General features: G+C 41.4%; 1 protein-coding gene across 1 annotated transcript in view; it reads right to left on the reverse strand.

Annotated features, from left to right (window-relative positions):
- Positions 1-7,101, reverse strand: part of atxn1a (ataxin 1a) — a 110,887-nt gene extending 103,786 nt beyond the window's left edge. Inside the window, exon 1 of the mRNA XM_086279755.1 lies at positions 6,847-7,101. The gene's annotated coding sequence lies outside the window, so the exon portion shown is untranslated. The remainder of the gene's footprint in view (positions 1-6,846) is intronic.
- Positions 7,102-9,064: the final 1,963 nt, after the last annotated feature.

Below are 9,064 nucleotides of genomic sequence, written 5' to 3' on the forward strand. Positions count from 1 at the left end.
AGCCTTTTACACCGTTTTCCTGGAAAACAGACGACCCTATATCATGTCAGCTCCACTGGCAGCCATTACAGAGCGAAAAGCCAAAGTAAGTCCCAAAGCCAGCTTCCCTGTTTCACATGGTTATTGAGCCATACAGCAGCTTATCGACCCGACAGCGTAACACAAGTTTGTAGGATGGCTTTAGTCCTCTCTCCCTCTATTTATCTTCCTCTGTCTGTCTCGTTCGCTCATTCGGGCACTGGGACTATCTTGGTCATTCAGAAGATTGGTATTGATTAGCCACTTCAAAATAAAGACGGTAAGCATAGAAACAGGGTCACAAAGGCTCTAATGTCTGAGCACACACACACAAGGATTCAACATTATGCACTCCACACTGTATATAAATGCCACTTGTTTTGCACATATTCAACTCTGTATATTTTATATATTTTATTATTATTATTATTATTATTATTTTACTATTTAATTTGTAAAAATGTGTATACACACACACACACACACGTAGGAAAATATTTAGTATACACATCCAGAAATGCATACACTATTATATATTGTACATATATTTATTAGTTTCAGGTTGGCCATTCTTGTATTTTGCTCGTTTGTGTTGTTGTGTTTGCACATCTCTGTTGCTTGTGGGGCTCGCACACAAGAATTTCACTCGCATGTGCTGTGCCAGTGTGCCTGCACATGTGATGTGACAATAAAAAGTGATTTGATTTGATTTGATTTGAATGCTGCAAAGTGGCAAACAAGAGCAATCCTTTCTTAGGTCCTCTAATGTCGTGATAGCTGTACACTAATAAACTAAACTATGATCGGGACAAATACTGGCAAATAGCGCAAGCAAACAGTGGCATGTTTTTCACTCTTCCTGCAGATTCAAGGGCACAAACGACAGATTAAGGAACACAGGACTGTACACTAGTCAATAAAAAAAACATGATAACACATGGTGAAGTGTTCTGGCACAAGGAAACGTTCATTGATCCCCTTAATAGCAGCATACTGTACGTGAATGTGTCCTTTATCTCGAGTGCGTGCATGTGTACTCGCCGCACTCGTGAATAGAGGAGGATAAAAGGAAAAGCTGAAAAGGTCTGAGCACACCGCACAGTTCAACAAGACAGCTCGATCGCTTGATCTGCCCCCATCCCCACCCACTGCTCTCTACCTTTTTAAAACCATTTTTCCTCACACACTTTATTTTGTTGGTCCCTCATAGCTCACCTCACTGGCTTTTTGTCATTCTTTTCGGGCTCACCTCATTCGATCCCACACTTCTGAGCTTTTTTTTTTATTATACCTCTGAGCTTCTTTTTTTTTTATTATACCCCTGCATTTCTGACCAACACTGTTTCCTTTCTGTCAATTTCTCGGGTAACTTTTAGCAGAAAAGGAGAAAACCACAGATTAACTCGCAACTGCGGTCTGGTGTGAATGCGGCATCGTTTTCATTATCCCACAGCAAATAACATTTTTTTGTGTTACAGCAACAGACATAAAGGTGTTTAGTGACTATTCTGAACATTGTGGCTTGGTAAGGCAGTTCTGGCACCTGATTTGGATGCTTGATGATGGAGAACTACCAGAAAGCCAAGTGGGAAAGGTCAGCGTAGGACCCACTGGAGAGATTAAGCTCAACTTTGACACGGGAGTAGCTGAGGATCCCCAGGGACAAACTGGAGAAAGTTGCAGGAACAGCACTGCCCGGAAGCCGTTCGCGCAATAGTCACAACAGTTTATTAACTGACTTGTCTTCATGGGCGCAAACTGTAGCGGTAAACAACAAAACCACACTAGGAGGCACGCAGCGGCACCACAAGTCACAAGACTTTCGGCAAAATGAGACTGAAGTTGGAATACCACACATTAGTTTCGCTTTTAGATATTCTACTGTGAGATTTTAAACTCAACTTTCATTTTCAGTCACTGCTTCTTTAGGTTGAGGCACCAAACTACACGGGTAGATCTAAGCGCCCGATAAGGATTTTGGTTCAGGTTGAAACACTTTTCCCACGTGAAGGCATGAAACGTATTTCAAATCGAAACTCAAGAGTCATGCCACAATTTTTAAAAAATTTGCAAATTTCTTTTTTTTGTAGCCTCAAGTAGTCTCAAAAATCACATGTAATTTATATGATAATTTTATTGTCTTTTTTAGGCATAAAAATACTGCCAATTAGAATTTACAATACATTTCTATGACAAATCCCACTTTATTTATGGCATTTTTGCACTACAAGTGGATCAGTGCAACTTGTCAAATTTTCTGTGCAACCCAATGTAAAGAGTAAGCATTTTGTTCCACATAATGGCTCAATAGAGACACACAGAAACACGCAGACACCTGTTTCGCACATTTGTCGATCTATTTGATCCTCCCACCCATCATTCACTCAGAGTATTAAACCATTTCTGTCACTTATTCATTCAGGCGTGAAATCTCCACCCAATCATTACCTGGAAATGATCTCTCTTTATGTCTTTCTCACAAACACACACAAACACACTGACACAAAATCTCCCGCTCATTTCCACACACGCGCACACACACACACACAGCGCAAGTTCCAAAGACGACACTCTAGCGTGATCTAGCAGATGTGTGTATTCATGTGTGTTTGACGGTGTGAGTCCGTGCACACATATGGCAAATGAGCCAAGCTCAGTTAAATGACTTGTGATTAGGACATTGGCTTCTAATTGCCACTCATTACCATTTGAAAGTGAGTGGCGGCTCAAATCAAAGGCTATAGCAGCAGTGGTAAAGTGTGCGCATGTGTGCGTGCGTGCGGCGGGAGAGCGGCTGAAGCAGCATGCCTGATTCACAGCCGCACGACTTGTACAACAGTTTGGACTTTTGCTTCATACTTTTCCTTACAAGTAAGGCAACGCTTTTTGGAGAAATGTGGGTAAAAAATATTCTGAAACTCAAACAAACTCAATCTAAAACTCTTTGAAATTCAAACTGTAACTAGCACAACAAAATCTAAGTTTACTTTTCAGCATCTCATGGTAACAGTCTTGGATTAGCACTGGGCAAATCGCTGCCACTCTACCTAAATCACTACAACACCCTCTGCTTACCTCCCTTCTAAAAATCTGCCCGTCTTCCCTTTATATTAACACCTCCCTTCTGCTCAAGCATTCATAATGCATCTATCTTCCAGCCATAAGCTGTTTTCACACCGGAACACCAGAGTCTGGAGAATCAGGTGAGCACACTGGCGGAAGTTGCTCATTTTCACAGGTAGCACACAGCAGGAGACAGACCCGTCCATAAGCATTCTTACCACCAGAAACATTCTGAGCGGTTCAGGCAAAGCTGCTGCCTGTGGAAGGTGCAGGGGACGGGACAAAAGGCAAACAGTTGCTCGTGCTGCACGCTGTCAGCCATCATACAGCGGTGGATATTTGCGTGCTAAAAATGCACCGCGGTGGATTAACATCTATAAAGCTTCAGTCGTGAACAGTTCCTGGACGCCTCTAGTTGACCTCGCTAGCAGAGAAATTTATTTCAATTAAAAAGACCTTTCCATGGCATCCCACAGGGACTAACACCGGATCCCACTCACTTCATTATCCACATCCTTCCCATCATTATACATGAATCCATCCCTTGTTAAAGATTTGAAGCTGAGCTGTGTATTTCCCGAGTACCTCTTGGATGCGACCCCTTCCTCTCTTCTCCAACCTGCTGTATTTAATACCAGTCACACATAAAAAATACATAATAGTTTCAGTATGGTTAATAAAGACTTAATGGCCATGTTGTTAAGTGCAAATACAACAGCCAATCACATGCCACCAACTCAATGCATTGATCTGCGTGTTCGAAAGGGTCTGACCGAATACCAGTACCTAAAAAATGGCTGGCCAGTGTCGATTATGTATTTTTTTTACAGAAAAGAGACAAAAGTCAAACTAGTGTGCATTATTTTTTCTTCACACTTTTTCTGCTGTCTTTCTGAATAAATAAGCAATCCAAATTATTTAATATTAAACAATAAAAGTAATTATAAAGTAGGGCTGCCACAAACGATTATTTTGATAGTCGACTAGTCACCGATTATTTTTGCGATTAGTCGACTAATCAGATCATCATCCACTGGACGTAAAACTACAGCTTATTGCACCAGCAGCATCTGCTCTTCTATAACTATCATTAGCTTACAGCTTTAAGCTTTTAAGGTGCTAACTAAAAATAAAGACAAGATGATAGTTTATTCAATTTTAATGAAATTTGCAGATTGTTTCGGTAAAGTTGAATAAACTCCTTGCTATCTAAAATATAACAGGACACCGGAGTATATTCTCCAGCATCTCACACTTCTGATAATCAGCTGTCTGCTTGACGTTTATTCAGCTGTGTAAAAACTATAACTTTAATCTCAGCCAAACCATTTACTCAGGAACAAATAAAATACTAAAAAAAAAAAAAAAAAGCCAAACAACAACATTTTTAATTTATCTAAGTGACTCATATATATTTAACCTGAGTCGCGAAAGACGGCGGTGGGTTTGAAAACAATTTGCCGGGAGTCCGGTGTTCTCACGGCGCTAGTGACCTAGCCCCCGGATAGCTATCGAGCTAGTGGGTAACAGACGTCTCCGAAAACGTCGGAGCGCTTTTGAAAATATGTGGTGTCCTGATAAACTGAGCCGATATTTGAGGTTTACACAGCTACATTCTCGCCTGAAAATATGTTAAACGTTTATTTTGTGACCCAGAAAGAATAATAAGAGTAATATTAAAACTAACTAGCTACCGCCATTGTTGGAAACTAAGCTGGGCCGCGCTATGAATTCTGGGACACAGCTGCTTCTTCTTCTTCGGGGTTTAACGGCAGCTGGCATCCTTGTACATGCAGTGCTGCCATCTTCTGTTTCAGTCCGTTATTACACTCTTAAATCCTGCTATTATTCCTGCGTCTTTTGCGATCTTACAAAGCTTCAAACGACACGTCGACTATTAAATCAGTCGTCGACGATTTTGATAGTCGACGTAATCGTGACTAGTCGACAAATCGTGGCAGCCCTATTATAAAGTAACTTCACACTGATCTATGAATATTTTTCCACACCATGTACCACATGAAGGTGTTTCTAAATGTGTGTTTCACTGCACTGACACAAATGTTGGAAGCTTGTATATGGGATTTATGGCAACCACGAGATCACATTTCTTTCAGTACTTGGACAACAACAATCACAGGCAGTGCAGATAAAATCTGAAACATGTGTTTACAGGCATGAGTCAAAGCAAGCAAGGAATTTAATTAATGGGTCACTCGTACGTTTGTGCTCGCATCCTCCACGGAGGACAGAAGTTCTTGAACTAGCGACAGCACTAACAGAAATGTCCAACACCATAAAACAGGTAAGTAATAACACCGGAGCCGACGGGCTGCACTGACTCTATAGGTTCACTCTGCAAGTGTTTGCTAACACACAGTGGCTGCAAGTGAGTGAATTACAAGAACCATGGAATAAAACAGAAAGTGTGTTTTTACTGAAAGCTGCAGATTCAAATTTGTTGGTGTTGCAATATTTTCTATTTCTTTCAGTAACACGTTTAAAAAGTAGCAAAACAAGCCTTTTAGATAGAAAGCAAGTTTAACCACGATCACAGCTGTCTGCTGAGATATCTCTGTGTTGAAAGCGCTCTATGGGGTGTCCAGTCATTCATTGCTTAAGGCTACAGGACAGGCTTCAAAGATGAAAATGACATAATCAACAAGTAATGCAAACCCACTTCTGTTTTTTCGTGTTTTTCCTATAAATTGCACAGATATCATCAGAAAAGAGGAAGACTTAAGCATGCAGCTGGTGGAAAGAAGCGCAGCTTTTTTCTTTCTTTTTCTTTTTTTAATCTTGAGCATTCACTTTGTCAATCAGTCTGCTGCCATTAGGAATGCTCGTTAAAAAACTATAGTGTGAGTGAAAGCATTGGCTACCACTTGGGACGCATAGCCTACCCTGCTCTGAGGTGTAAACAGAGTAAAAATAGCTTGCTATCACAGGCTTCCCTACAGTCCCGTTATATAATGGTCCATGCTAGGATGAATGACATCACGGGTAGTCCTGCAATCACAAACCGTATGTCCTTTACAACCAGCTGGCAACGTAAAACATTGTGTAGTATTACGTGCGCAACAATAAATGCTTCCTAAGAATCGAAACATGCAAAACACCTGCGGTTACGCTTTTTTTTTTTATCTAGAAATCATGTGGACTGTGGTTAGTAGTTCGCCTCCTTTCGTGTGGAGAAAACACTTCCGCGATAGTGAAACGTAGATTTAAAAAAAATGTAACGCTTTCCCCTGACAGTCCCTGTCAATAAGAAAAGAGTTCAGAAGAAGACCTATGTGGCCCGAAGCGACATTATTCGGACATGTCCGACAAAGAAATAGTCTGCAAAGAGGAAATGTTTTGAGCCGAGGTCGAGTGGCGCAGTTACTGGAAGTACAGCGCCTGCCCGACTCCCAACTCACCCGGCGGACGCGCTCCTCGCTCGGTCAGAATCCAGCCGAACCTCCGCCCCTCTTTCGTCCCATTTAAACAACACTTTGCGTTGTTTAAATGGGACGTTTCCAAATGACAAGTATACCCACCCACAGCCCTCGTGGCCGCGTACTGTGTGGTCACTTAAAAATAGGTCAGAGTGCGAAGTAAACATTTTCTAAGGCTTTGAAGTAAACCAGAGCTTCAGCGCCACCCTTCCCAGTTCTTCCAGCCATTTTTTTAAATTTAGCCAGCTCCAAAAGAGAAGAGTGACAACGTCAAAACGGTGACAGGTTGGCGAAACCGGCTCTGTGGAAATAGTTTTGTGCGACTTACTGCGGGGTGTAGCGGGCTGTTGAGTTTGTGTCTCTCCTTGTTGCCAGGGCTCCCCTGCTCTGCTCCGGCGCTGACGGTGGAAAGCGTCTCCCCTCCTAATGATGTCTGCAGCGCTCAGCTAATAGCTCTCTGCCCCCACCTTCAGAGAGAGAGAGAGAGAGAGCGGGGGAGGGAGGGCGAGAGAGAAGTTCAAATCTGGAGCAGTTTGTAAACTACTCATGCAAAAATATGAGAGCTCGGAGCACAGAAAGCAGTCACAGAGCTACAAGAGAGGTTCACTGACATTGCCAGAGTGTGGGAATACACAGTATTCCTTTATTGGTAAGATTGTTTTACTCACAGTGGAGATTGGGCTGCGTTTTCAGGAGCAAATGCAAAAGCGCGCTGTGTGAAAGGAAGAATGGTTAATATTAGTATTATTATTTCTGTTTAACTCAGCCTCACTCAAAAAGTGGCTTCTCAGCAGTGTAAACACTTTATCTGCAATACAACCCCGCACAGCTCAACATTGAGTTTATATTACAAAAGTAAAATTCTGAGGCATTTATACTTAAGGCTTAAAAAGGGGGGATCTATTAATCAATATTTCTGTGTCAAAATGATCCCACACTGCTTCAATAATGTTGAGGTCCGGGCTCTGAGGGCCAAATCCATGACTGATCATGCTCCATTGTTTGTTTTTTCTAACCAGGTATGTATTTATTGCATTGGCAGTGTGTTTGGGATCACTGTCATGATGAGAAATGAAGCTGTTGCCAACCAGCTGGTTTTCAAATGGTATTGCTTGGTGGATTAAAATCTGATGGCACTTTCCCTTCTCTCAGAATGACTCCTTGACAGCCTCCCGTCCACAGAGACCATTTCTGATGAGGCTTTAGTGAACAGTAAATGGATCAGCTGAAGGGCCCATTCCTTAAGGACAGACTGTTCATCTGCTGTAGATTGTTTTTAGGCCTGACACTTCTTCTTTTGTCCTCCACCTGTCCAGTTTCCTCAGATTTTTTTTCAAGGATGCAGTGCACACCATTTCAAGACATGCCAGATTTTCAGCAAATAGCTCTTCGAGATGTAAAAATACTGTTTCCTGTCTGTCACACTTTGTTAGCTTAGGTGTTTTTCATAGATTCAACAAAAGAAATGGGAACAAATTATGTGTTTTTCCAGCAGCCTGCTAGTAACAAAGTGCCTACAGACAGAAATTAACATTTAATTCATAGGTCAGTGTTAAGTGCGTACAAGGACTGAAAATGAGTAAAAGCAAAAAAGCAGCCAATATCTAATGTGGCTCATAACTTTTGTACAGCACCAGCCAAAAACATTTTTACAAAGTCGTAGTGGCCTTGACCTTTTCCCACCTAAAGCTAATCCTTTCATCCCTCAGTGCATGTGAACTTCTGTGCCAGACGTGCAGAGACACCGCCTTCACATAGAGAGGATGGACAGATCGACAGCCAGAAAACAGAATGCCTCGTAGCATAGCTGTCACCAGCAGGGAGGCATAACGAGTCATAAAGTAGATCCACCTCCACTGGCTAAAATATCAAAAGGCTGCAGGTCACTGCTTCAACCATTTAAATCTAATAATATCATATGTATTATGTAAAACATATGTAATAATAATGCGACACATTGTGTACTTTTCCTTTTCTTTTGGTTAGTATATTTGTACATCTGTGTATTATATAATCTAGTGTTACTAATTTGAATAGATGATATTTTTTATTAGCCCATGCAGGGGAACAAAAGTGTCACAGCAGCAAAACAAAGTCCATAAAGTGTGATAAATGAAGAAGACAACATAAAAGTTAATGAATATTATCTGAACACAAGCCACAAAGCATATTAGGAGTCTGAATGAATAAATATAACACGCAGCAGGCCTGTGGATCCTGGATGCAATTTAGCAAAAACTCAAGATTCACTTCAGATATTTGTTCTTATTGTTTATGCTACGAGGTCCGTCCTGTTTTCAGCTTGAATTGCTGCAAAAAAACATGTCATCCTTGGATTTGACTGCACCGGGAAACTTCTGCTTTTTCTCAGAAGAGAAGAAGGTCATGGTATGTTTTTTTTTTTTTAAAGCCAGAGAGTTCAGGATCTGTTCGGCTGAAGGCAGTCACTGACAGTCAGCTGACAGTGACATGATGGAATATCTCAGCTGCCGACAGCGACTGTTTTCACATACACACGCATAGCTACAAACATAAACACAACGATG

Source organism: Aulonocara sp. 'chitande type north' Nkhata Bay, linkage group LG22 (genome assembly GCF_057382095.1).
Source record: "Aulonocara sp. 'chitande type north' Nkhata Bay isolate Kocher_YH1m ecotype deep benthic linkage group LG22, A_spYH_male_GT1.1, whole genome shotgun sequence".
NCBI classification, from domain to species: domain Eukaryota; kingdom Metazoa; phylum Chordata; class Actinopteri; order Cichliformes; family Cichlidae; genus Aulonocara; species Aulonocara sp. 'chitande type north' Nkhata Bay.